General features: G+C 41.4%; 1 protein-coding gene across 1 annotated transcript in view; it reads right to left on the bottom strand.

Moving 5' to 3' along the window:
* LOC122551676 (extended synaptotagmin-3-like) overlaps window positions 1–24706 on the bottom strand; it is a 142424-nt gene that overhangs the window by 95576 nt on the left and 22142 nt on the right. The gene's annotated exons all lie outside the window — the stretch shown is intronic.

The following is a 24706-nucleotide window of genomic DNA, read 5'->3' on the forward strand; positions in this document are numbered from 1 at the left end:
ATGTGTTTATTGATGGAGTTCTGTTTAGAATGCCATGCTTCTAAGAATTCTTGTGCGTGTCTTTGTTTCACCTGTCCTAGGATATGTGTGTTTTTTTTTCCCACTTTGACTGGGACAACACATGCATCCAAGGACAGGCAAAACAAAGACACACACAAGAGTTCTTAGAGGATCTAAATCTATCTTCCTATGCTTGAAAAAACAGAACTGGAAATGACATCACCCACCTTAAGAAACCAAGACATAAATAGAGAGGCGGGACATACCACCAACACTTCACCAAAGACTCTCACTGATGATGTTACCTAGTATAGTGACGAAATGTATGAAAAGTTAGCTCACTGAGCTTGAAGGTGTGTTTTCATACGTTTCGTCACTATACTAGGTAACATCATCAGTGAGAGTCTTTGGTGAAGTGTTGGTGGTATGTCCCGCCTCTCTATTTATGTCTTGGTTTCTTAAGGTGGGTGATGTCATTTCCAGTTCTGTTTTTTCAAGCATAGGAAGATAGATTTAGATCCTCTAAGAACTCTTGTGTGTGTCTTTGTTTTGCCTGTCCTTGGATGCATGTGTTGTCCCAGTCAAAGTGGGAAAAAAAAACACACATATCCTAGGACAGGTGAAACAAAGACACGCACAAGAATTCTTAGAAGCATGGCATTCTAAACAGAACTCCATCAATAAACACACCAATTTAGATCCTATCTACCTTCCCTTTAAAAAAAGAACTGGAAATGACATCACCCACTTTAAAAAACAAAGACCTAGAAATAGAGAGGCAGCGCTTCACCGGAGATGCTCACTGATGATGTTACCTAGTATGGTGACGAAACATCTGAAAACATACCTTCAAGCTCAGTGAGCTAGTTTACACACTTAAAATCAACCGGAGCTACAAATCTTCTCAAAAATCGCTAACTTGAGAAATATTGCAGGAGCCTTTTGACATAGGGCCAAACATTATCTTTTTAGTTTGCGTTTCATATGCTTAAGTATACACAGGTTGATATTGTATGCACTACAGATCCAAGCACTAGCAGCTAATTGTTGGGGGTAGGGTATTGCCATTTTACTCTTAAAAATAAAACTTAAATATGTTAGACAGCCCCTTCTTGGGCATCAATGTTCCATTCTACCCTGGGTCTCAGGGCACATTTTGTTTAGTGATGGAGGCTGAACCTCAAATGCATCTTTACAAGAGGTACTTGTCTTAGAGTGATTAGTTTGTCACATGATAATAATGGTTGAAAGTTACATTGGCTAGATAGACATTGTCATTAAAACACCCTCAGGGTTACATGGACTAGAAACTGGCCTGGACTAGCCATATAAATGCTGTGGCCATGTGAACAGGTCAGAGCCTAAGAGTCCCACATTTAAAAGAAGTGTGCACAAATTCGGAGATCAGAAATTCACTAAGGCTCCTTGGGTAGCATTGTCCAAACCCACAACTACGGTTATCTAGAAAGACAAGAGCAACAGATATATGGGAACACCCCTACCTATAATTTCCCTTCCAAGTTTAAATGCAAGTTGCTGCATTTTGGAAAAGCAAATCAGAGCAGAGCGTATACACTTAATGGTAAGGTTCTGGAGAGTGTTGCTGAACAAAGAGAACTTGGATTCCAGGTTCATAGTTCCTTGAAAGTAGAGTCGCAGGTAGATAGGATAGTGAAGGCGGCGTTTGGTATGCTTTCCTTTATGGATCAGAGCATTGTGTATAGGAGTTGGGAGGTCATAGAGATGTACAGCACAGAAACAGACCTTCGGTCCAACTCGTCCATGCTGATCAGATATCCCAACCTAATCTAGTCCCACTTGCCAGCACCCAGTCCATATCAGTCCAAACCCTTCCTATTCATATATCCATCCAGATGCCTTTTAAATGTTGCAATTGAACTAGCCTCCATCACTCCCTCCGGCAGCTCATTCCATACACACACCATCCTCTGTGTGAAAAACCTGCCCCTTAGATCTCTTTTATATCTTTCCCCTCTCACCCTAAACCTATGCCCTCTAGTTCTGGACTCCCTGACCCCAGGGAAAAGAGTTTGCCTATTTATCCTATCCATCCCCCTCAATTTTATAAACCTCTATAAGCCTCCCTCAGCCTCCAACGCTTCAGGGAAAACAGCCTCAGCCTATTCAACCTCTCCCTATAGCTCAAATCCTCCAACCCTGGCAACATCCTTGGATACCTTTTCTGCACCCTTTCAAGTTTCACAACATCTTTCCGATAGGAAGGAGACCAGAATTGCACGCAATATTCCAACAGTGGCCTAACCAATGTCCTGTACAGCCACAACATGACATCCCAACTCCTGTACACAATACTTTGACCAATAAAGGAAAGCATACCAAACACCTTCTTCACTATCCTATCTACCCATGACTCCACTTTCAAGGAGCTATGAACCTGCACTCCAAGGTCTCTTTGTTCACCAGCATTCCCTAGGACCTTACCATTAAGTGTATAAGTCCTGCTAAGATTTGTTTTCCCAAAGTGCAGCACCTCACATTTATCTAAATTAAACTCCATCTGCCACTCCTCAGCCCATTGGCCCATCTGGTCAAGATCCCATCATAATCTGAGGTACCCTCGTCACTGTCCACTACACCTCCAATTTTAGGGTCATCTGCAAACTTATTAACTATACCTCTTATGCTCACATCCAAATCATTTATATAAGTGACAAAAAAGTACTGGACACAGAACCAATCCTTGCGGCACTCCACTGGTCACAGATCTCCTGTCTGAAAAATAACCCCCTAACACCACCATCTGTCTGTCTTCTACCTTTGAGCCAGTTCTATATCCAAATGGCTAGTTCTCCCTGTATTCAATGCGATCTAACTTTGCTAATCAGTCTCCCATGGGGACCCTTTTTGAATGCCTTAATGAAGTCCATATAGATCACGTCTACCGCTCTGCTCTCAATCTTCTTTGTTACTTCTTCAAAAACCTCAAGTTTGTCAGACATGATTTCCATGGCATAAAACCATGTTGACTATCCCTAAACAGTCCTTGCCTTTCCAAATACATGTACATCTTGTCCCTCAGGATTCCCTCCAACAACTTGCCCACCACCAATGTCAGGCTCACCGGTCTATAGTTCCCTGACTTGTCCTTACCAACTTTCTTAAATAGTGGTACCATGTTAGCCAACCTCCAGTCTTCCGGCACCTCAGCTGTGACGATTGATGATACACATTTCTCAGCAAGGGGCCCAGCAGTCACTTCCCCAGCTTCTCAGAGTTCTTGGGTACACTTGATCAGCTCCCAGGGATTTATTCACTTTTATGCACTTCAAGACATCCAGCACTTCCTCCTCTGTAATATGGACATTTTTCAAGATGTCATCATCTATTTCCCTACAGTCTTTATCTTGCATGCCCTTTTCCAGAGTAAACACTGATGCAATATATTCATTTATTATCTCCCCCACCTCCTGCGGCTCCACACAAAGGCCGCCTTGCTGATCTTTGAGGAGCCCTATTCTGTCCCTAGTTACCCTTTTGTCCATAATGTACTTGTAAAAACCCTTAACCCTATTTACCAAAGCTACCTCTTGCAGAAATAAATGCAGTTTAATTTACCAGTTCTATCTTGTTCTCTGCCTTTTCCCTGCCTGCCCTGACTGTTTGACTCGCTTCTTTTCTCAACTGTGCCAGTCTCAGATTGATCTCTTTCCTCACTATCTCCCTGGGTCCCACCCACCCGTCCCACCCACCCGTCCCACCCGCCCTAGTTACTAGTTTAAATGCTCTGAGCAGCTCTAGCAAATCTAGCAGTCTATTAGTCCCCTTCCAATTCAGGTGCAATCTGTTTTTCTTGTACAGGTCACTTCTACCACAGAAGAGATTCCAATGATCCAAAAAATGTGAATCCTTCTCCCATACACCAGCTCCTCAGCCATGCGTTCATCTGCTTAATCCTCCTATTCCTACCCTCACTCGCTCATAACACCGGGAGTAATCTAGATATTACTATCCTTGAGGGCCTCCTTTTTAAATTCCTCCCTAACTCTCTATGTTCTTCTTTCAGAATCTCATCCTTTTCCCTTCCTGTCTCGTTGGTTCCAATGTGTACAATGATCTCCTGCTGGGCCCTCTCTCCCTCGAGAGCATTCTGCACCCTCTGAGATATCCTTGATCCTGGCACAGGGAGGCAACACACCATTCTCCAATCTGATTTTTCGCTGCTGGCCACAAAAACGTCCGTCTGCGCCTTGGACTAGAGTCCCCTAACACGATCTCTCTCTTGGAGCCAAACGTACCCCTCATCACATTAGAGCCAGTCTTGATACCAGAAATTTGGCTGTTCATGCTACATTCCCCTGAGAATCCATCATTTCCTACATTTTCCAAAACAGCATACTTGTTTGAAATGGGGATAGCCACAAAAGACTGATGCACTACCTGCCTACCTCTCTTACCTTTCCTGGAGTTAACCCATCTCTGTGACTGTTTCTACAACTTTTCTCCCTTCCTATAACTGCCATCCATCACACCCCCTTGCTCTTGTAAGTTCTTCATTGCCTCTCACTTCAACCGATCCATTCGATATGATAGGATCTGCCACCGATGGCATTTATTGCAGATATAATCCTCAGTAACCTGTAAACTCTCTCTAAATTCCCACATCCAACAAGAGCATATCACTCTACTAAGGGCCATTTATCTTCTTTCAAACTACAGACGCAGAAAATATCATCTTATTCCTCTACAAAATACTGCTCCAGGCTAACTTAATATTTATGGCTTATATTTTTAATCAAGAGACATATCTCAAATAAAACATAATCAAGGAAGAACCCACGCTACTCACTCTTATAGATTTACAGCAAGGCTCCACAGTTAAAACTATTCACTTATCTGTTTCTGTGCTGTGACCTCTCCCAAAAAGGTTCCTCCAAGACCAGTTGTGAATTTGGCTGTTTGTTAAGTTTTCTTAGACACCCTCCAATGTCCAGCAATACATGAATTTAACAGCAAAGGCAGTAACTGTTCAGGTTCACTGTTGTGTCAGTTACCAGTATGGGTTTCTTTCTCGGTCTCCTGCACTGACCTGACCTTGTGCTGCCTTTGTCAGTCCCTCTCCCTTTTAAAAGTGCGCTGATTTGACTTTTTGTAATCTCCAAATTTCCAAAACAACGCAACAGTACATAAAACAGTAATTGCTGCTCCTGGAATTCAAGGCAATCACCTCCAAATCCTAAAATACCTCAAAAAAAAAAAGGAGGAGCCTGTTACAGCCAGAAATTTTTCCCATCCTTCCTCTTGGCATGTTGAAGCTGTATAGGACATTGATTAGGCCACTTTTGGAATATTGTGTGCAGTTCTGATCTTCCTCTTATTGGAAGGGTGTTGTGAAACTTGAAAGAGTTCAGAAAAGATTTGCTGATGACTGAACCTTCGTATTCTTAGCCTTCCCTGTCTTCTGAAAACTTATTTCTTGGAGATTTTTTACATCATTTTTACCTTGAGGTAACAAGGAACAATCCCACTACAGTCACCATATTGGTTCCAAGGCACATTCAATCACTACCAGTTTAAAAAAAAACAGCAAATTCTGGAAAACCCAGCTGATCTAGCAATATGTGTAGAGAGGAAAATTGAGTTAACACAGAGTCCAATGATTCTTGGAAAATAGTATATTTTTTGCTTTGTTAAAGCAGGAGGAGAAGCAAGTGGAATAGACAGTGACAGTATCAACGCAAAAGACAAACAATGAGAAGCTAACGGAGAGATTGAGATGTAAAACAGGCATGAATAATAGGCTTGATTAGGAAAAACAAGGTCAGTTCTGCTAAGACAAAGCCAACAAGACAAACAAGGTGCAAAGTTGGGTGTAGGTGGGTAATCAAAACAGTATAGTGTTTATGTTTTGAAGATATTTGATTCAATGTCGAGTCCTACAGGTAAATAGCGAGGCAGAAAATAAGGTACTGCTCCTCCACTCACTCCTCTCCTTTTGTCAACAACATATAAAAACACAATCAGTTTCCAACACTTTCAGTTACAGAGTCTTTGAGCTCAAGATATTAACTGTTTGTGTCTCTGTAGATGCTGCTAGATCTGCTGAGTTTCCCCAGCATTTTGTGTTTTATTTCAGGTTTCCTACATCCACAGTGTTTTGCTTTCAATACCTAATTGTTAGGGTAGACTACTGCTACTAGTTCTTCTTTTTATATTGGGTCTTAGGGCCTGTTTGGATAACAATGGTCAGGGAAGAACCACTAATGAGCGTTAACAAAATGCAACTTACTGTATAATGCATTATGAACTAATTTGTACGAGTGCACCACCTTTTTCTGATTTCACATTCCACTGATCACAACGTATATTTAAAATGTTTTATCCAGTTACTGATATGGCCAATTATGTATACCATCTAAATTATTAGACTCAGAATAGAAAAAGCTATCAAACAGGCATCTCAAACAAATACATTTTTGACTTATTACAAGATATCTTCAACAATGATACAAACTGGATTAATAGTTTGAAATATGAAAATAAATATTTACCCTAAATATTCTTAATACACTTCAAAAACATTTTAGGAAAACAAAAGAAACTTTCTCCACAGACATTAACTTTGAGGAAAATAAAGCATTCTGCCAAAAATAGTAGTTCATTCTTCGAGAATAAGTGGAAAGGATATTGATTTCAGTCTGGTACCCTTGTACATGTAGACAGACTGCTAGATGTGGATGATTGTCTCCAAAAACACATTAATCTACATCTGCAATTTCATAAAAGAACAATTTTATTCAGGGCATTGAAATGGGTTCTTTGAGAAGCTTTTCAAGGAAAATAGCTGTTTTAGATTGTCACATACCCATAGGATTCTCAAGAGAGTTAAAAGTGCCAATAGGCAGAGTACAGTACAGTTTGTATCTTTTCATAGGCTATATGCTGATTGTCTCAAATAGCTACACCCCCGACAGACTAACTCAAAAATGTGACTGAGTAAACGTAAGCAATTTTCTGAAGTTGTGAGACTTTCAATAGGGCTCTTAAAGAAAAAGTGATCCACAGTATTCCAACAGTGGCCTTTCTAAAAATAATGTCCAGTATTCTGAGGGAACCAATTTTCAGACCTTCAGATACAATTCCATTAAAACATCCCAATTATGTAGGAACCCATTAATACCAGAAGCCAGATATGACACGTCTGAGCCCAATATTAACCTTTGTGAACCTTATAAGTACAAGGCCACAAGACAGAACCAACATCTCCCCAAATCAAGTGATCTTTTACTATTTCCTCAAAATATACAGACTACCTTACTTACATATTCACATTAAATCTTTACACTACTTATCCCTCTTTCAGATTATAGTATTTAGAGGAGGACATGTAACAGTGGGTCATTTATGACTCAATATTTCAGGGCCAGGGAGGAGCAGATTGGCCATTAATCTAAACATTTATCTTCTTGTATTCAGCTTGCACTGAGACTCTGACACTTAGCTGGAGTTGAGATTCTAGTATCAGATTTCACTGATTTCCTCTATTGTATGTTGGGTCTGAAAATAACATACAGTATATCTTTAAACTGGGCCATAGGAGAGCGTTGGAAATCCTGGAATTACACAAAAAGCTCAAGAGATCAGAGAAAACATGAATACTGCTTGCTGTTGATCTTTGCTCTGGGAAATTATTAATTGCCTGGAGTCAAAGGTCAATTCAGGGCCTTTAGTATAAAGTCTGAGAATTATTTACAATAATTTTGATACCAGGTTCCCACATAAATATATGACATGACTTGTGCTTTCTGCTTATATCAGGTTTGCTAGTTATTTAGGTACAAAATATACAGTACTCAGGCTTGAACAAGAATCTATAGTGATCTAAATCTGGTTGGGATCCCTATCTCTGACCTGGATCAAACAGAGTTAAGTACTTGCATTCCTCTGATACTTTTGTGCCCATCTTCTGATAGGGAATTCTTACAGAAAGCAGAATAGAGGATCTTTGCAGACGCAATGTCTCCTTTTCATGGAACTCAGTAATTAAAAAAAAGTGTTTCAGTGCCCAAAGTCTCTGAGCAGGTACAGAGAAATGGTAAGTGGGAAGAGTGGGTTAGGGAGGTCGTCAGGTGGTGGGACTGTAATTGGGTTGGTCAGTTGGACAGTTACCCTGGAGTTAAAACTAAAACCAATTCTAACATTTCTTGGATAACTATCCAGGTAAAGTCATTCAAAACCTTTGTTAGTCTCCACTATAGTTCAGGCAGCATCCAGGGAACAGGAGAATCGACGTTTCGGGTATAAGCCCTTCTTATGCCCGAAACGTCGATTCTCCTGTTCCCTGGATGCTGCCTGACCTGCTGCGCTTTTCCAGCAATACATTTTCAGCTCTGATCTCCAGCATCTGCAGTCCTCACTTTCTCCTCCACTATAGTTCAGCCTTGGCCATTTATTCAGGAGGTTTCTATGATGCAAGGTAATTGCCCATTGTCAACTTCTCAAGCAATTTCACTGTAGTTACTGTGTCAGACCTTCTGAAGGTTCCCACGGAACTTGTACTAGAGGAATATGTGAAGACCAGAAGATCCGGTGTGTGTTCTCTATTTCTGTTTTTTTAATGATTACAAAGAAATAGAGAACACACACCGGATCATCAACACCACACTCACAGGAATCCGATTCACTAGAGAGGAAGAAAAGGACAACCAACTCCCATTCCTAGACGTGATGGTACAGAGAACACCGAATGGAGAATTCACCACAAAGGTATACAGGAAAGCCACACACACAGACCAAGTCCTGAACTATGAAAGCAACCACCCCAACACACACAAGAAGTTGCATCAAGACACTGTTCAAAAGGGCCACAACACACTGCAGTACACCAGAACTGCAAAAAGAGGAAGAAGAACACCTCTACAATGTATTCGCCAAAAACGGATACCCGCGCAATTTCATCATCAGATGCCTAAGGGAAAGGCAACGGAATGAGGACATGCCGCAACCCAAAGGACTAGCCACACTACCATACATCATAAAACATTTCTGAACTGACAGCCAGGCTACTGCGACCACTAGGACTCATAACAGCACACAAACCAACAGCCACTCTCAGACAACAACTCACCAGAACGAAGGACCCGATACCCAGCATGAGCAAAACCAATGTAGTGTACAAAATCCCATGCAAGGACTGCACAAAACACTACATAGGATAAACAGGAAGACAGCTAACGATCCGCATCCATGAACACCAAATAGCCACAAAACGACACGACCAGCTATCCTTAGTAGCCACACACGCAGATGACAAGCAACATGAGTTCAACCGGGACAACACTACTATTATAGGACAAGCCAAACTGAGAACAGCCAGGGAATTCCTAGAGGCATGGCACTCATCCACAGATTCAATCAATAAGCACATCAACCTGGACCCAATATACTGACCACTGCAACGGACAGCTGGAACTGACAACCGGAAGCGGCAGAGACAAACCACTATAAATGCCGGAGGAAACATCACAGAAGCGCTTCACAGGAGGCTCCCAAGCACTGAGGATATCACATAGACAGGGGACGAAACGTCTGCAACACAAATTCCCAGCTCGGCGAACAGAACCACAACAAATGCTTTGACTATTAAGATCAAAGATTGCTGAGAGCAAGTCTTATGGTCAATGCCTTCAGATATCCCAGTATGCAAGCTTGAAATAATTTTGCCTGTAAGCATTAAGCATCTCTTACATAAAACAAAAAGGTAAAGGCAAAGAACTGCAGATGGATATCTGAAACAAACAAACAAAGTGCTGGAGAAACTCAGTAGGCCTGGCAGCAATGGTGAATAGAAAACAGTTAAATGTTTCTTCAGAAGGGTCGCTGGGCTCAAAATATTAACTGTTTTCTCATCACAGATGCTGCCAGACTTGCTGAGTTTTGCCAGCAATTTCTGCTTGTGTGTGTTTAGGGATCTCTTAGGATTTGTGAAGAATGGTTTAAAGAATGGGAAATTTCAATTACTCAAAGATTTAAGGAGTGAGAGTTCTTCTCTTTGGAAGAGAGAAGCTTGAGAAGAGAGTTGATAAAACTATTCAAATTCATGAGGGGCGTGGACAGAACAGAGGAAAGATAAATTGTTCCTATTGATGGGAAGACTGAAAATTCAGTCAAAGCTAGTTTGCAGGGATTGGCAACAGCAATGAAAACATTGCAAAGCTTTCTTGAAAGAAAAAGCGGGCAATGGCTAGAATGTAAAAAATTCTGCCTGAGATTGAAGGAAAAATCTTCAATCACAGTTTTCAGAAAAGAAGTGAACTCTTAAGTTTAAAAGGAAGTAGTTACAGGACAATGGGGAATAAGTGCTACTAAGGGATTGCACTTACATACAAAAGGCATACATGACAGGCTCCTGTGCTGTAATGATCTTGTGATTCATTAGCCATTATACGTTTATGAAAAACCAATTGATGTATTAACACTTCGGACTAAAAATATAAGCAATCCAAGAGCAACAAAATTTACTTCAGGAACGTACTGAGGCGATTCATGCCCAAATGCATCAAAATCTGAACAATATCTAGGTTTGGGCTAATAAGTGCTAAGTAATATTAATGCCACGCAAGTACCAGGCAATGATAACCTCCAACAAAGTCAAACAATCAACTGTTGACATTCAATGGCATCACCATCACTGAATCCACCACTACCACCCTGGTGGTTAGATTAGATTAGATTACTTACAGTGTGGAAACAGGCCCTTCGGCCCAACAAGTCCACACCGACCCGCCGAAGCGCAACCCACCCATACCCCTACATTTACCCCTTACCTAACACTACGGGCAATTTAGCATGGCCAATTCACCTGACCTGCACATCTTTGGACTGTAGGAGGAAACCGGAGCACCCGGAGGAAACCCATGCAGACACGGGGAGAATGTGCAAACTCCATACAGTCAGTCGCCTGAGGCAGGAATTGAACCCGGGTCTTTGGCGCTGTGAGGTAACAGTGCTAACCACTGTGCCACCGTGCCGCCCACTATTGACTATTGACCAGAATCTGTACTGGGCTAGACATATAAATCATTTGGTTACAAGAGCAAATCAGAGGCTAGGAATCTGTAGTTAGTACCTCCTGTCTCTCCAAAACCTGCCCACCATCTACAAGACACACCGTCAGGTATGTGATGAAATATTCCCCACTGGCCTGGGTAAATGCAGCTCCAACACAAGCAGCTTGACACCATCCAGGACCAAAGCAGCCTGCTTGATTGGTACTATTTGCACAAACCATTCATTTCCTCCAACACCAACACATAGCAGCTGCAGTGTGTACTATCTGGAAGATGAATTTCAGAAATTCACAAGGCTCCTTAGAAAGCACCTTCCAAATCCACGATCTCTATCATCTGGAAGAAAAGGGACAGGACATACATGGGAACACCACCACAAGCAAAGAGCCTCTCCAAGCCGCTCACCATCCTGGCTGAGATATATATCAGTGTTGCTGGGTTGGAATCTTGGAATATCCTCCCTAACATTAAGTGTACCTAGACCAAATGAAGTGCAGCAATTTAATGGAGCAACTCATCACCATCCTGCAAAGGCAATTAGAGGTTGGGCCAGCATTCATTGCCCAGTGAATCGCTCTTCCCCAAACTAATTTTTAAAAAACGCAATTATAAAAATTACAAACAAGTTTTTCAGCTTTCTGAAAACAAATCTGGTTTCCTATTTGTTATAACTGCCAGTCATTATAATGATGATTTATACATCCCCTTAATTCAAGACAAAATGAATTGTTTTAGAGTGTGGGATGATACTTTTATGTGGGATATATGCAAAAATAAATCCATATAACTCCATGTAATGTTTGCTTGAAACAATGTCATGTCAATTGCTTATTATGGTGAAAGAAACTGTAACACTTGCATAAAGTGAAATGCATATTTTAACACATGGTTGATCAGTGGTCTAACGCCATATACCTGCCTCATATCCCTTAATAGCTTTGCTTAATAAAATTTTATCTGAGATATAAAATTAACAACCGATTCAACATCCACTGCCATTTGTGTAAAGTTCCACACATCTACCAGCCTGTGTGTGGAAGAGCTTCCTAACATTTCTCCTGAACACTCTGGGCCTAATTCTCAGACAATGTCCCTGAGCTCTAGAATCCCAAAACAGTGGAAATAGTTTCACTCTATCTACCCTTTCTTTTCCAGTTAATAACGTGAATGCCTTGATCAGATCACCCCTTAACCACTGAGATAAAGCAGGCCTAAATTTGTATAATATGTCCTTATAACTTAACCCCTGAAGTTATCATTCTTGTAAACATGCATTGTATTCCCTTCAAGGATACCATATCCTTCTAAGGCGTGGTACCCAGATCATAGAATCCATACAGTGTGGAAACAGGCCCTCCATCCTAACCTGACCCTCCAAAGAGTAACCCACCCAGATCCATTCCCCTCCCCTATATTCCTATATTTGCCTCTGACTAAGCACCAAACCTACACATCCCTGAACACTACGGGCATTTACCTAACCTGCACATTTTTGGATTGTGGGACGAAACCTATACAGATATGGGGAGAATGTCTGTTTATGTAGAGTTTGCACAATCAACAGAGGCTGGAATCGAACCCGGGTTTCTGGCACTGAGACAGCAGTCTAGCCACTGAGCCACCATGCCGCCCACAGATCTGCTCACAGTATTCCAAGTGGAGTCTAACTAGGGTTTTGTGTAACTGCAGTATAACGTCCGCATCCTTTTACACCAGAATAGTTAGAAGCTAGTGAATTATCAGGGACACTTTGCTGCTTGAAGAATTTTTGATTTTACTTTGAAAATTTAGTGATCGGAATTTTATTTAAAAGGCCATTACTGGGCTGGACAAAGCAAACTTGCCAAATATGTGTAATACATAAAATTGTCGTATCGGGTTTGAGATTGTGGTGTATTGTGTAAAGTTAAAGAAGAATATATTTTCTGTAGTTGATGTATTAATTGTCCACTAAGTAACATTTAGGCTATATTCATTTTAAACTGTTACAGTAAAAGTCTTAAAGTGTGAACTCTTATGTAATACCTTTGCTTAGGTCAATGGGAAATTCTTTTTAAAAAATTCTTGCTCTGCATATAGGATTGCAATGTGTACATACAAATTGATTATGAGGAGTAAAATATATGTAAAGAGAGTTTTAAACATGGAATATTCTGCTAGATAAGCAGCCTTGATTTCTTTGAGGAAATGTCATTCCAAGTCAACTGTGATAAGTCTGACGATAAAACCAAAGCTAAGTAAATGGAAAAATGAAACAAAGAACTGCAGTTGCTCAAGATCTGAAACTAAATCGGAAATTGCTGGTGAAACTCAGGATGGGTCTGGGTAGCATTTGTGGGGAGAAATAGAGTCAATGCTTTGAGTCCAGTGACTCTTCATTGGAACAGTCTGATTGAGGTGAACATCAGCCATGATCTAACTAAATTTCAGAGCAGGATTAAGTGAACTATCGCTGTTCCTATTTAAGTTATGAATTTATAACAAAATAATTAATAAAAATCTTCACTAAAGATTCAAAGCAAACATTGGCATAGGCAAGAAAACTGGCTGATTGGAAGAAAAATTTTTTACCACTTAGATGAGTCAGATTAGTGTAGCAGTTATCCAATGTACTGCATTGCTCAGTTGTAGGTCCAGAACTGTAGCTAAATGTATTAGTGATTGGGTTGGAATTTTCTGTCCTCCTGAAATGATGAATTTTGGTGCCATGGAGGACATTTAATCATGTGGGAAGTATTATTCCACCTTAATTAAATCCATGGCAGGAGGATCTGTGAATGGCTTTCTCAACTGGACAGCGGGGGAAGCTCAACATGCAGATAGCACTACCAAAAATCCAGATTCCATCATTCATTTCTCGATCAAAGAATCCATCATCAGGAATGAGGAATACCACTAAGAGTTACCCTGTCTCTGTGCCAGCCCCTTTCCCCCCACTGACACTCGCAAGTCAACTGTGATCCAGCATCAATCCTAGGTCTCAGATGGGTGCTGACTCAGCACCTTTCGTGGTGATACTTCTGTTCAGTGGGGCTGCTGGTCCCTGACTTACTGACAGTTCTCAGCAGATCTCTATCCCCTGGCCCTTCATCCAGGGTAAAGGCCCACTTCTGGTCTGTGAAGGCCCACAGTTGCAGATGATGAGGTGATCCTTCCCAGAGTGACATAAAGCGGGGATCACACTGGGACTTGGTTTTAAGTAACTAGCTTAACTGCAAGCAATAAAAAGGGACAGAATAAATAAAGAAGAATGTACTCAAAACTGGCTATGAAATAGCATTGGAGAATATACTTTACATAAAATAATTAATATAACTAAGGATAAAATTGAGACACACTTGGGAGTCATCGTAGACTCAAATGCTCAACATGTCCAGTCGATGTAGGGCTGTAATTAAAGCCAGCATAATGCTGAACTAGTCAAAACAGCACAAAGTAGGCCAGAAGTTTCTGATTAAACAGTAGTGTTCTCATTAGGCTAGAACTTGAATTCTGATTAACAATTCTGTGGGCGGCATGGTGGCACAGTGGTTAGCACTGCTGCCTCACAGCGCCAGAGACCCGGGTTCAATTCCCGCCTCAGGCGACTGACTGTGTAGAGTTTGCATGTTCTCCCCGTGTCTGCGTGGGTTTCCTCCGGGTGCTCCGGTTTCCTCCCACAGTCCAAAGATGCGCAGGTCAGGTGAATTGGCCATGTTAAATTGCCCGTAGTGTTAAGTAAGGGGTGAATGTGGATATGGGTAGGTTGCGCTTCGGTGGGGCGGTGTGGACTTGTTGGGCCTGTTTCCACACTGTAAGTAATCTAATCTAATCTAGCATTTGAGGGAGTGCAAAAAAAAATCCTGATCCCTGGTATTGAAGATTAGAGTTTTGGAAAGACAAGAGAAAGGAGACATTCGTAAGTACAGGAGAAATAGAAACTGGAGCAAGTCATTTGAACCCTTGAGCATGCCACACCATTCAATAGGATAAAGGCTGACCTCTTGCATAAAAAATATTTTCCTGCACCATCCCTTTATATCCCTCAACATCCCAAAATCAAATGGGCACTGATCGTGATTAAATTCAATCACAGCTCGCCGGGAGGAGAATTTCAAGGATTCACAACTGACTGTAGAAATTTCTCACCTTAGTCCTCAATGATAAACCATTTACTCAGGCACCATGTTCAAAATTCCCCAGTCAGAGGAACATCTCCACAACCCCCACCCGACACATCTAATGTGACAAGCCCCTTAAGAACTTTATATTTTTAAATTAGATCACCTATATTCCCTGGAATAGAGGAATTAGAAGTCTAATTTCTCCAATCTCTCCTCTGAGAAGATCCCATAAGGCAAAAGTGAGGACTGCTGATGCTGGAAATCAGAGTCTAGATTAGAGTGGTGCTGGAAAAGCATAGCAGGTCAGGCAGCATCCGAGAAGTAGGAAAATCGATGTTTTGGTCAAAAGCTCTTCATCAGGACAAAGGTCACTCTGGTCCAACCTAATGCAAACAATATTAAACATTCTAGTGATCTCAGTCCTAATGAAGGGCTTTTGCCTGAAACGTCGATTTTACTGCTCCTCGGATGCTGTCTGAACTGCTGTGCTCTTCCAGCACCACTAATCCAGAATCTGGTTTCCAGCATCTGCAGTCATTGTTTTTACCCTTTTTAAATTACTTGTTGAACCTGCTTGTTAGCTTTGTGATTCATGTACAAAGGTCACTCTGGTTCAACCTAATGCAAACAATATTAAATATTCTAGTGATCTCAGAGGTATACAAAATAATAAATGGCACGGAAAATGATAATACAATCCTATTATAAACTGAAGCAGCTGGTAGTAGTACAAAAGCAAGACTGTTGAAATTGTCAAAGCTAAGACTGGTGCTGATATCAGGAGGTTCTTCTGCAGGCAGAGATTAATATTTACAATAGCTTTCCAAATGGACAGACAGAAGAGAAAACCTTAAAAATCATTTAAGCAGCAATTAGATGTTGCAATGTGGGATGCGGAGGGTGGTTTACAGAGTGCAATTTCTTCGGATTGAGTATCTAGAAATCTTCTGCAGAAGAGAATCGTATAATCTGCAATGTTAAAAAAAAATAGAAGTTTTTTTTTGTAAAATTCAGTAGCATTTGGTGCTGCTGTCTACCAATACACTGTTTCAGCGTAATTGCATGCCCACAGGTTTTGTCATGAAGTATCTTGGATTCAGTTAGCAAATTTCATGCAATGTAAAAGATGTTTACAGCACAGGCTACATGTCAGAAATTTTACTGAATTGGAGACTCAGACTATAAAAAGGAACAGTTACCATTTCAATGAATGGTCAGTAAAGGACATGACATTTTCAATGCTTTATTCCATTGCAAAGCCATTCACCTATTCCATACTAATTAACTTGTAAGTACAAGGATATTGCTGTCCTCAAGCAATCAAAAGTTGGATGCTCTTTAACTGATGAACTCAATATACTGGATTGTTCCATTCAGGTTCAAAAAGCTTACTGTGAGGCCACTGTATATCAATTACAAAGACTTAACAAGATTACTATTTAAAATAAAAATAAATGAAGAAATGAAATTAAAATTCATTTCAAAACTAGAGCCTCAAACACAGTTGGCAAAGTTCCAGTGATATTTGGGTTTCTGCGTCAGTAGTCAGAGGTCAGAAAGGCCACACTGCAACAACTTTTCTTAGAATTTAGAAGAACTCTGGGGGAAGAGAAGGAACTAACCAATAAGAATCTAAACTGAAATTGAAAGAAGAAATAAAAGTATTGAAGTCCAAAAAACCAAGTTAAGGTTATTCAAACGCTATGTTATGTATAAATGTGGGTGTGCATACACTAGTCAAGAGAGAGAGAGAGAGAGAGAGAGAGATCTCAAAGTATCTATGTATGTAAATATTAATGAACCTAAAACACATTAATAGACTGATGTGTCAAACACTTAACAGTGTGGTTTTCCTCCTTCTGGAGGTGGAGGGAGAAATGGTAACTAGGGGAATGTAATTGTCGTAAAGTGTGGTGCTAGAAAAGCACAGCAGGTCAGGCAGCATCCCAGAAGGAAAGTCAATGTTTCAGGTGGAAGCCGTTCATCGGGAATGCTGTTGGGTGGTTGCAGAGAGATAATTAGGAGGGTGTGGGTGGGGCTGAGAAGGCGATAGATAGATGCAGGTAGGGGGTGATTGTCATAGGTGGGTGGAGTCTATAGGTGAGAAGGAGGATGGACAGGTCAAGAGGCCAGTGCTGAGTTGGAGGGTTGGATCTGGGATGAGGTATGGGAGGGGAGATTTTGAAACTAGTGGTTAATATTGATGTCGTGTGGTTGAAGGGTCCCAAGGTAGAAGAGAAGGTGTTCTTCCTCCATTCGTTAGGTGGCTTGGATTTGGCAGTAGAGGTGGCCCAGGACTTGCATGTCCTTGATGGAGTGGGAGGGGGAATTGAAGTGATTAGCCACAGGGTAATGGGGTTGTTGGGTGGATTTATCCCAGAAATGTTCCCTGAAACTCTCCGAAAATTGGCGTTTTGTCTCCCTGATGTAGAGGAGATGACATCGAGAGCAACAGATGCAGTAGATGAGGTGGGTTGATGTGCAGGAAAATCGGTGCTGGATATGAAAAGATCCTTTGGGGCCTTGGATGGAGGTGACAGGTGGTGTGTGGATGGAGCGGAAGGGGTAGGTGTGGGTGGCGGAGATGAGGAGGGCTCCTAGTTGGGGAAAGTAATTGGGCAAGTTAATTCTGGAGAGAAACTCACTTCCTTCTTGCTACCTCAGCAATTAAATACTGGGCAAGCAACTCTGAATTTCTCAACTCGCCAGCAATTAAGGCCCTTATTGGCCACTTAAGTACTTTTAGTTTCACCTCCCTGAATACTTGCATTTCTCACTGGCTGGAGAGGCAACTATTTGCTGATTGTGAAACCATGGCAACCCTCCAACTGTGTTTATCAGGGAGGCAGAGGGTTCTCCAATAAACCTAACCTGAGAGCAATTAGAGCTGCAGATCAGTCTGAAGGAGGTGACCTCTGAAAGCCATATTGCAGAGGCACTTCTCTCCACAATAAAGCAAATTATTGTTGCCATTGGATCACATAATAAGTAGGTTTGAAACTGCAGACTTCAGGACCTGGAAGGTGCCAGCTTCTGATATGCTGCAGCTCCTAGTGATCCAGCTAGCCTGTGTCAATATCTATGGTAAGGTGATACACACCCTTACACTTTCTTAGAAGCTCTGAGTGAGCTTATTGGTGGGCAATTCAGAAAGTTATTATCAGTGGGGTGGTGCATTAATTGCCACCTAACTAACGTACCCATACACTTTGAAAAATATGGGAAAATTACAGCGTTGAATTTTTGGTTTTGGTGTGGAAGCAGGACCCAAATTAGGGAAATCATGCCTGAGGAATCTATTGGAATTCTCTATGAATGTAACTTGTCGAATTGAACAGGGGGAGCCAGTGGATGGGTTTAATTGAACTTTCAGAAAACTTGAAATTAGTGCACATGGGATTGGAGGGTAGTGCATTCAGATAAATAGAAAACTAATTGGTAGACAGGATACAAGGAGTAGAAATAAACTTTTTTCTCTGAACAGCATGCAGCGAATAGTGGGGTACTACAGGATCTGTGCCAGGACACCTTCACAATATGTTAATGATTTAGATGAGGAAAGTACATGTAATATCTCCATATTTGCAGGTGATATAAAGTTTTGTGGAAGGGTGAGCTGTGAGGAGGAGACAGAGATGCTCCAGTGTGATTTTGACAAGCTGAGTGGGAAAAATGCTTGATAGATATACAGGGATGGCATGGTCACTCACTAGTTAGACATATTACCTCAGTGCCAGGGACCCAGCTTCAATTCTAGCCTTAAACAACTGTCTATGGAGTTCACACGCTCTCCCCGCGTCTGCATGGGTTTCCTCCAGTTGCTCCAGATTCCTCCCACAGTCCAAAGATCTGCAGCTTAGGTGGATTGGCCATGCTCAATTGCCCATTGTGACTGGGAATGTGCAGGCTATGTGGGTTAGACATGGGGAACGCAAGTTTACAGGGATTGGGTCGGGTGACATGTGTATGGGTAGGATGCTCAGTTGGTTGGTGTGAACAGCCAGTTACCACACTGTAGGGATTCTAAAATTTAGGTAAATGAGAGGTCATTCATTTTGGGACCAAAAGGAAAACAGGTAAGCTGAATCATAATAAATTGAGGGAAAAAATGTGTAATGAGATCTGGGGTGCCCCTGTCGACTACTTTCTGGGAGCTAATCATGCAGGTGAGGCAAGCGGTACAAAAGCCAAAAGTTAAGTTGGCTTTTATAGAGGGAAGATTCAAGTCGAGGAGCAGAGATGTCTTGCTGTAATTATACAGGACATTGGTGAGGCCACACACAGTTTAATGGATATGGGGTAAACCATTTAGGACTGAGATGGGAAAGATTTCTTCACCCAGAGAGAAAAGGTAAGACTGTGGAATTCACAAACAATGTTTTTATCGATTTCCACATGATCAAGAAGAAGTTTGATATAGCAATTCAGGCTAAAAAGAACAAAATATAGCAGAAAACAGGAAAAGGTTAGTAGACCATAAGATATAGGAGCTGAATTAGGCCGTCTGGTACATCAAATCTGCTCCATCATTTGATCATGGCTGATGTGTTTCTCAACCCCATTCTCCTGCCTTTTCATTGATCCCTATAATAAAGAACCTATCTACCTCTGCCTTAATTACACTCAATGACTTAACCTCCACAGCCTTCTGTGGCAATAAGTTCCACAGATTCACCACCATCTTCCTGAAGAAATTCCTCCTTATCTCAGTTCTGTAGAGTCTTCCCTTCATTCTGAGGCTGTCTTCTTGGGTATTAGTCTCTCCTATGAGCAGAAACATCTTCTCCACATCCACTCTGTCCAGGCCTCTTAGTATTCTGCAAGGTCCTCTCTTATCCTTCTAAACTCCATCAGATTCAGACCCCGATTCCTCACTCCTATTATGACAAGCCCTTCACCCCCAGGACCATTATCGTGAACTTTGTATGGACCCCTTCTAATGCCAACACGTTCTTCCCTAGATACAGGGCCCAAAGTTGCTGTCATACTTTCAATACTTGCATACATTTAAAATACATTCCTCCCCAATATGCTTAAAGCTTTCTATGCTTGGTTCTGGCAGAATGCAGTGGCGCAGTGTCACCTGCCCCGACAGTCCCAGATGCACCTGTTCCCTCTGTCACTCCTGCAGACATTAGATCAGTCTTCCTGGCAGCCAATCCTAGGAAAGCGATCGGTCCCAATCGGAGTCCCCAGCCAGACACTTCGATTTAGTGCAGACCAGCTGGTGGAGGTACTCATTGACATCTTCAACCTCTTCTTGCTACAATCCAAAGACCCCACCCACTTCAAGACCGCCACCATCATTCCAGTACCAAAGAAATCTTTTGCAATCTGTCTTAATGTCTACTGCCTGATGGCTTTGACCTCCAGAACTATGAAGTACTTTGAGAGGCTGGTCATGGCCCATATCAACTCTAGCCTCCCAGCCTGCCTCAATCCCCTGCAAGTTGCCAACCGACATAACAGGTCCACAACAGACGCCATTTTCCTAGTCCTGCAATCATCTCTGGAACATCTGGATAATAAAGGACACATACATTAGACTCCTATTGATCAACTAGTTTTACCTTGAACACCATAATTCCTACCAGCCTAATCTCAAGACCCAGGTCTTGGCTCCACCCTCTACAACTGGATCCTCAGCTCCTGACCCACACACTGCAATCACTGAAGATAGACAACAGCACCTCCTCCACGATAATCCTCAACACTAGTGTCCCAGAAAGATGTGTTCTCAGTTCCCAACTGTATTCCCTACACACCCACGACTGTGTAGCCAAATTCTGTGTGATCGCCATCTATAGGTTTGCTGACGACACCACTGTGGCAGGATGGACATCAAATAATGATGAGTCAGAATGCAGGAAGGAGAGAGAGGGCTTGATGTCATGGTATAATGATAACAATCACCCCTACAATGTCAGCAAAACAAAAGAACAGATCACTGACTTCAGGGAGAAAGGATGGGGACACATGCCTCTCTACATCAACAGAGCTAAGGTAGAGAGGGCAGAGAATGTCAAGTTCCAAGGAGTGACAATAACCACCAATCTGTCCTGGGCTTCCCATGTAGATGCAACAGTTAAGAAGGCACAATATCTCTTCTTCCTCATGTGGCTCAGGAAATTCAGCATGTCCATGACAACCATCACCAACTTCTACAGATGCATTCTGTAACGGCCTGGTACAGCAACTGCTCTGTCCAGGACAGTAAGAAACTACAGAAAGTTGTGTACAGTCCAGACCATCCCAAGAGCTCCATTTAGACTTCTCATTGCTGCAGAAAGGCTGCCAACATCAAAGATGCCTCTCACCCCAGTAATGTGCTTTTCCATCAGGAAGAAGATAGGAGCTGGAACACATGCACCAACAGGCTCAAGAACAGCCTCTTCCCTGCTGTTATTTGACTGCTGAATAAATCTTTCTGCCTCAAATAATGTTGATCTTGCTAATATTGATCTTGTTTTGCACACTTCCTGTGCGGCTGTAACCTTTTATTCCTCACTCTGCCTAAACACCCTATGACCAGTATGTCCTTGTTTGCTATGATCTACCCACACTGCTCGCAAACAAAGCTTTTCATTGTAGTTAGGTACATGTGACTACAATAAATCAAATAGAACAAACATTGTACTCATGAATTTAGAAAGGATTGTAAATTTCGAAGATTTTACTACTACTTTCATTAGGGCAAGTTCTAGATCGAACTCCAGGTTTAGTCCAAATTCTAGAAAAATATGAATAAGGGAAAGTGAAAACTTCCAACAGGAGGAAATCATAGGCATTGCCAATCTTGTATCATACCAATCTAATAGAAGATGTCCACAGATCATCCTCTTAAGTTAGGTGTGACAAATTCCTTGGCTGACATAGATGTTTGAGAGTGACAGCAGTTATTTGAGCTAATCATAACTGATGTACATTGGAGTGGATTTCTTTTCCATTAGGCCTGTTGTTTTCATTAGGCAAGGCGCATGGAGTACACAGAAAAATCTGGTCATTGTTACCTGCTCACAGGTGTCAACCAGCAGCTTATTCATTTTAAACATTTAAAATGGGGCCCATTTTATAGGACAGCAGTTGGCTTCCATGACGGTCTGGGCTGTGCACACAACTTTCTGTAGTTTCTTGTATGTAAAAGTAGTCTAATCCAATAGTAGGTCAAATATCCTTCAGGCAAACATTGGCCCTTTTGTACCTGTTTCATAACTTTATAAGATATAGGAGCAAAATTAGGCCATTTACCCCATTGAGTCTGCTCTGCCATTCGATTAGGCTGATATGCTCCTCAACCCCATTTTCTTGCCTTCTCTCCAAAACCCTTCAACCCATTACCAATTAAAAATCTGTCTCACTCCTCAAATTTACTCGCCGTGCCAGCATCCATCGCACTTTGGGGTAGCGAATTCCATGGTTTCAAACCTGTATCACATACCTGCCCCTGTGACGAGAGGTGTGGTTCATGGAGGTGTTATAATGGAGGGATCCAAGATGCAAAAAATAATGTAAATTAGAAAGTAGCTTGCAGCTGCTGCCAAAGAAGCCTTAGTGAAATATAGGAACAATTTATTTTGGATGCTGAAATCTATACTAAAAACAAAAAAATGCTGGATATCACAGCAGGTCAGGCAGCATCCATGGAAGCTGTTTTCTGAGAAGAGGAGTTTGGCTGTGGACGTGACATCATGAAGATTTGAAAGTTCCCTGCCTATCCTCCCATTATCAGATAGTGGAAGTTCAAAGAATAGAAATTAAATTTAGGAATGTCAATGGAACAGAGAAGTAAACAGAGTAAAACAACTATTTGAACTGCATTTTCACTGTAAAATGCTTTAGAAAAAAATTGAGGTAATAAAATTGCCAAATGGATTATTCAGCCTGTCTTAACAAAATTATGAAGTTGATACCACAAACATTAATTTAGTGAAACAAGGTTAGCACTGCTGCCTCACAGCACCAGGGTCCCAGGTTCAATTCCAGCCTAGGGCAACGGTGTGTGTGGAGTTTGTACATTCTCCCAGTGTCTGCGTGAGTTTCCTCCGGGTGCTCCGGTTTCCTCCCACAGTCCAAAGATGTGCAGGTTAGGTGAATTGGCCATGCTAAATTGCTCATAGTGCTAGGTGCATTAGTCAGAGGGGAATGGGACTGGGTGGGTTACTCTTTGGAGGGTCGGTGTGGACTGGTTGGGCCGAAGGGTTTGTTTCCGCACTGTAGGGAATCTAATCTAATCAAAATCATATTACCACTCAAATTTAAATTTATCCATTAATAATAATTAGGTAAAATATTTTTAGAAGTCCACTCACGCCAAGTTAAGAAGCATTTGTTTTGATTTAAAAAAAAATCTTACATGCCCTTCTCCACAGTAAACACCAATGCAAAATACTCATTTAGTATCTTCCCCCATCTCCTGCAGTTCCACACATAGGCCGCCTTGCTGATCTTTGAAGGGCCCTATTCTCTCCCTAGTTACCCTTTTGTCTTTAAAATGTATTTATAAAAACTGTTTGGATTCTCCTTAACCTTATTTCCCAAAGCTATCTTTCTCTTGTTCCCTTTTTGCCCTCCTGATTTCTCTCAAGTATATGCCTGCTGCCTTTATACTCTAAGGATTCACTAAACCCTCAATTTCTTTAATCGTCCAGCATACCCTACACTTACCAGCCTGCCTTTCACCCTAACAGGAACAAACTCTCTCTGGACCCTTGTTACCTTATTTTTGAAGGCGTCTCATTTTCCAACTGTCCCTTTACCTGCAAACATCCACCTCCAATCAACTTTTGAAATTTTTTGCCTAATACTGTTAAAACTGACCTTCCTCCAATTTAGAACGTTAACATTTAGATCCTTTTCCATCATTATTTTAAAACTACTGGAAGTATGGTCACAGTGCTCCCCCACTGACATCTCAGTCACTTGCCCTGCCTTATTTCCCAAGAGTAGGAACATCCAAATACTGAAACAGAAAGTGTTCTTGTACACATGTAACAAATTCCTCTCCATCTAAACCCTTAACAATATTGCAGTCCCATCTGTGTTTGGAAAGTTAAAATCCCTTAACATAACCACTCTATTATTGTTATAAATAACAGATCCCCATACAAATTTGTTTCTCAAATTCCCACTGACTATTAAGGCTGGGGCATGTTAGGACTCACACGTTACTAATTCTAGTTGTCTGGGACATCACTGTCAAGTCCTGTGCTAGTTGAGACACACCCATTTTCCTAGCGGTTTTAACAAGCTGATTGGCAAGTTTATGAGTGAACTATCCTACAATTGGGTATGTTAGTATCCACCTAACACACCTTGCATAAAAATGAGAAAAATCTGTCCAAAGATTTATTTGAAAACAGCAATCAGAAAAATTTAAAATTTACAGTAGCAAGCTTAACAAAACATTTGAATTTGAACATTCACCATTAATAAGAGCTGTCACTATAACTGCACTAATGGACCATGTATTTGACAGATTAACTTTTGCACCCACAGAAATGAATGAATATAAAGCAAACCAATTTTATTTGGATTTTACTCCTGACCATGTACTAG

This window comes from Chiloscyllium plagiosum, unplaced genomic scaffold, assembly GCF_037043375.1.
Source record: "Chiloscyllium plagiosum isolate Xiang-an unplaced genomic scaffold, Cpla_swu_hap1 HiC_scaffold_7, whole genome shotgun sequence".
In the NCBI taxonomy this organism is placed as follows: domain Eukaryota; kingdom Metazoa; phylum Chordata; class Chondrichthyes; order Orectolobiformes; family Hemiscylliidae; genus Chiloscyllium; species Chiloscyllium plagiosum.